The following is a 5,000-nucleotide window of genomic DNA, read 5'->3' as shown; positions in this document are numbered from 1 at the left end:
AACCTAACCTATGTCGTACCTTAACCTAACCTATGTCGTACCTTAACCTAACCTATGTCGTACCTTAACCTAACCTATGTCGTACCTTAACCTAACCTATGTCGTACCTTAACCTAACCTATGTCGTACCTTAACCTAACCTATGTCGTACCTTAACCTAACCTATGTCGTACCTTAACCTAACCTATGTCGTACCTTAACCTAACCTATGTCGTACCTTAACCTAACCTATGTCGTACCTTAACCTAACCTATGTCGTACCTTAACCTAACCTATGTCGTACCTTAACCTAACCTATGTCGTACCTTAACCTAACCTATGTCGTACCTTAACCTAACCTATGTCGTACCTTAACCTAACCTATGTCGTACCTTAACCTAACCTATGTCGTACCTTAACCTAACCTATGTCGTACCTTAACCTAACCTATGTCGTACCTTAACCTAACCTATGTCGTACCTTAACCTAACCTATGTCGTACCTTAACCTAACCTATGTCGTACCTTAACCTAACCTATGTCGTACCTTAACCTAACCTATGTCGTACCTTAACCTAACCTGTATTGCGCCTTAACCTAACCTGTATTGCGCCTTAACGTAACCTGTATTGCGCCTTAACGTAACCTGTATTGCGCCTTAACGTAACCTGTATTGCGCCTTAACGTAACCTGTATTGCGCCTTAACGTAACCTGTATTGCGCCTTAACGTAACCTGTATTGCGCCTTAACGTAACCTGTATTGCGCCTTAACGTAACCTGTATTGCGCCTTAACGTAACCTGTATTGCGCCTTAACGTAACCTGTATTGCGCCTTAACGTAACCTGTATTGCGCCTTAACGTAACCTGTATTGCGCCTTAACGTAACCTGTATTGCGCCTTAACGTAACCTGTATTGCGCCTTAACGTAACCTGTATTGCGCCTTAACGTAACCTGTATTGCGCCTTAACGTAACCTGTATTGCGCCTTAACGTAACCTGTATTGCGCCTTAACGTAACCTGTATTGCGCCTTAACGTAACCTGTATTGCGCCTTAACGTAACCTGTATTGCGCCTTAACGTAACCTGTATTGCGCCTTAACGTAACCTGTATTGCGCCTTAACGTAACCTGTATTGCGCCTTAACGTAACCTGCATTGCGCCTTAACGTAACCTGCATTGCGCCTTAACGTAACCTGCATTGCGCCTTAACGTAACCTGCATTGCGCCTTAACGTAACCTGCATTGCGCCTTAACGTAACCTGCATTGCGCCTTAACGTAACCTGTATTGCGCCTTAACGTAACCTGTATTGCGCCTTAACGTAACCTGTATTGCGCCTTAACGTAACCTGTATTGCGCCTTAACGTAACCTGTATTGCGCCTTAACGTAACCTGTATTGCGCCTTAACGTAACCTGTATTGCGCCTTAACGTAACCGATATTGCGCCTTAACGTAACCTATATTGCGCCGTAACGTAACCTATATTGCGCCGTAACGTAACCCACATTGCCCCTTAACGTAACCTATATTGCGCCGTAACGTAACCTATATTGCGCCGTAACGTAACCCACATTGCCCCTTAACGTAACCCACATTGCCCCTTAACGTAACCCACATTGCCCCTTAACGTAACCCAACACACGTTGGGCCTTAACCCAACACACGTTGGGCCTTAACCCAACACACGTTGGGCCGTAACCCAACACACGTTGGGCCTTAACCCAACACACGTTGGGCCTTAACCCAACACACGTTGGGCCTTAACCCAACACACGTTGGGCCTTAACCTGCTCTGTAATTGTCATACGACGCGTTAAATTAGTGTAGTGTTGCCTAACTGCAACCCCCGCAATATAGTTTGCTACTCGCACTGCCCGGTCCCCAGTGTATCGCTTCATGTTAAACACCTTGCAGCTATACACTGTAATGTGGATGGCAGCAGGACGTACATGCTCAATGCCCTTTGCAGTTGTTCATTGGCATTTGCAGTTGTTCATTGGCATTCGCATGGCGAAGCACTTAGCCTACGCTGTGGTACGGCCTGTGTCAACTGTCCGCTGATGTTGTACGTCCAAATCACACACTGTACTGCACATTGGTCCTCATGTACTGAATGATACATCGTGGTACATGTGACCGTACAACGACTGCGCCAACAACGGCGAACCATGCGGTCCAAATGTTGTGCACTCAGCTACGTGTCGTCTCCCTATAAGAGCTGGATTGCAGTGTGGTATGCCCTGGATGGCGATCAGCATGAGCCGTCTGTTGATGTAGTGGCGCGTGTTGTCAGACGTAGTCGTCTCTTCTCACACACCGTGATAGCACGGTGCACTGCGTTCCACATCTGCGACATGCGACAGAGGCCGGTTGACAGTCGTTCGCGCAATGGACATCGCATACGTACGGGGGCCACCTTCCACGTGTTCGCTAAGCGTGGACATGTTGTTGCGTGTATGTGGGCAGACAGTGTGTCGTGACACCTGACACAGGCATGCAACAATCGTTGAATTTGCAAATGGCGATGGACGCCTACGTTTGCTGGTGACGTTACGCAAATGAACAACTGGTAAACCGTTGTGGTGCGGTTGTTCTCGCTAGGGGTGAATCAGTGATGGCGACGATCGGTTGAGCTACCAACCGGTTGTTGCAGCGATACCCACCATGCCCACGAACGTGAATGGCATGTGGGTGTGAAGCGATACGCGGCGGTGGCTGGGTGGGACCGTCCCCGGCCGGTGAGGGGGGGCCTCCCGGCGTGTTGGCCGTGCGGTGCGTGGGCGCACGCGCTACAGCCGGCTGGTGGGGGCGGCCAGTGGCAGGCGCGCCGGCCGACGGAGGCGGCAGGCGGCGCAGCTGCGCGCCGGCGCACCCTGCACGCGGCGCCGTGCGGCCAAAGTAGGTCCTCGCGGGCCCGGTGCGAAGCGCGGTGGACATCTGCAGTGTGCTGGTCCGATTGAGGACTGTGTGCGCTGAGGATGCGCCGCCGCCCGGCGCTCGGCGCCGCGACGCCGTCTGCTGCTCGGTCGCCTCTGCGGTTCTCGCAGGTGGTTTGTATCGCAGCTGTGCGGACGTGTTGGCGCGTGCGCTGTGCTGGGAGAGTTCGCTTCGGCACCCAAGTGGGGCTTTTGTCCTTCTGTGGCGCTGGCGTTGGAGCTGCCGGTCACCGTAGGTGGCGCGTGTTGTCTCCCGCCGGCAATGCCACGACAGCACGCTCCCGGGCCTCTGTCGGCAGCGGCAAGCTCAGTTGGGAGCACGGGTGGTCGCACCTAAAGCGTCTACTCGCCAAACTCCGGGCGATTGCGCCTCTCTCGAACCCGACCAAGTACTTAGGACGGCGCTGCGCGCCGCCGGGACCTGAGAGGGTTTCGAGGTGTATGGTGCAGGGGAGCTCAGCCTCCTCCTGTTTGCAGAATAATTGAGCGGACGCTTGCGTGTTCGCGCGGGCCCCCGGGACACACTCCCGGGCGGCCGGCTGCTCAGCTCTAGTTGACGCAGCTCCCTGGTTGATCCTGCCAGTAGTCATATGCTTGTCTCAAAGATTAAGCCATGCATGTCTCAGTACAAGCCGCATTAAGGTGAAACCGCGAATGGCTCATTAAATCAGTTATGGTTCCTTAGATCGTACCCACGTTACTTGGATAACTGTGGTAATTCTAGAGCTAATACATGCAAACAGAGTCCCGACCAGAGATGGAAGGGACGCTTTTATTAGATCAAAACCAATCGGTCGGCTCGTCCGGTCCGTTTGCCTTGGTGACTCTGAATAACTTTGGGCTGATCGCACGGTCCTCGTACCGGCGACGCATCTTTCAAATGTCTGCCTTATCAACTGTCGATGGTAGGTTCTGCGCCTACCATGGTTGTAACGGGTAACGGGGAATCAGGGTTCGATTCCGGAGAGGGAGCCTGAGAAACGGCTACCACATCCAAGGAAGGCAGCAGGCGCGCAAATTACCCACTCCCGGCACGGGGAGGTAGTGACGAAAAATAACGATACGGGACTCATCCGAGGCCCCGTAATCGGAATGAGTACACTTTAAATCCTTTAACGAGTATCTATTGGAGGGCAAGTCTGGTGCCAGCAGCCGCGGTAATTCCAGCTCCAATAGCGTATATTAAAGTTGTTGCGGTTAAAAAGCTCGTAGTTGGATTTGTGTCCCACGCTGTTGGTTCACCGCCCGTCGGTGTTTAACTGGCATGTATCGTGGGACGTCCTGCCGGTGGGGCGAGCTGAAGGCGTGCGACGCGCCTCGTGCGTGCTCGTGCGTCCCGAGGCGGACCCCGTTGCAATCCTACCAGGGTGCTCTTGAGTGAGTGTCTCGGTGGGCCGGCACGTTTACTTTGAACAAATTAGAGTGCTTAAAGCAGGCAAGCCCGCCTGAATACTGTGTGCATGGAATAATGGAATAGGACCTCGGTTCTATTTTGTTGGTTTTCGGAACCCGAGGTAATGATTAATAGGGACAGGCGGGGGCATTCGTATTGCGACGTTAGAGGTGAAATTCTTGGATCGTCGCAAGACGAACAGAAGCGAAAGCATTTGCCAAGTATGTTTTCATTAATCAAGAACGAAAGTTAGAGGTTCGAAGGCGATCAGATACCGCCCTAGTTCTAACCATAAACGATGCCAGCCAGCGATCCGCCGCAGTTCCTCCGATGACTCGGCGGGCAGCCTCCGGGAAACCAAAGCTTTTGGGTTCCGGGGGAAGTATGGTTGCAAAGCTGAAACTTAAAGGAATTGACGGAAGGGCACCACCAGGAGTGGAGCCTGCGGCTTAATTTGACTCAACACGGGAAACCTCACCAGGCCCGGACACCGGAAGGATTGACAGATTGATAGCTCTTTCTTGATTCGGTGGGTGGTGGTGCATGGCCGTTCTTAGTTGGTGGAGCGATTTGTCTGGTTAATTCCGATAACGAACGAGACTCTAGCCTGCTAACTAGTCGCGTGACATCCTTCGTGCTGTCAGCGATTACTTTTCTTCTTAGAGGGACAGGCGGCTTCTAGCCGCACGA

This window comes from Schistocerca americana, unplaced genomic scaffold (assembly GCF_021461395.2).
Source record: "Schistocerca americana isolate TAMUIC-IGC-003095 unplaced genomic scaffold, iqSchAmer2.1 HiC_scaffold_1543, whole genome shotgun sequence".
In the NCBI taxonomy this organism is placed as follows: domain Eukaryota; kingdom Metazoa; phylum Arthropoda; class Insecta; order Orthoptera; family Acrididae; genus Schistocerca; species Schistocerca americana.
The sequence above is the reverse complement of the archived record's forward strand: the minus strand, read 5'-3'. Positions refer to the sequence as shown.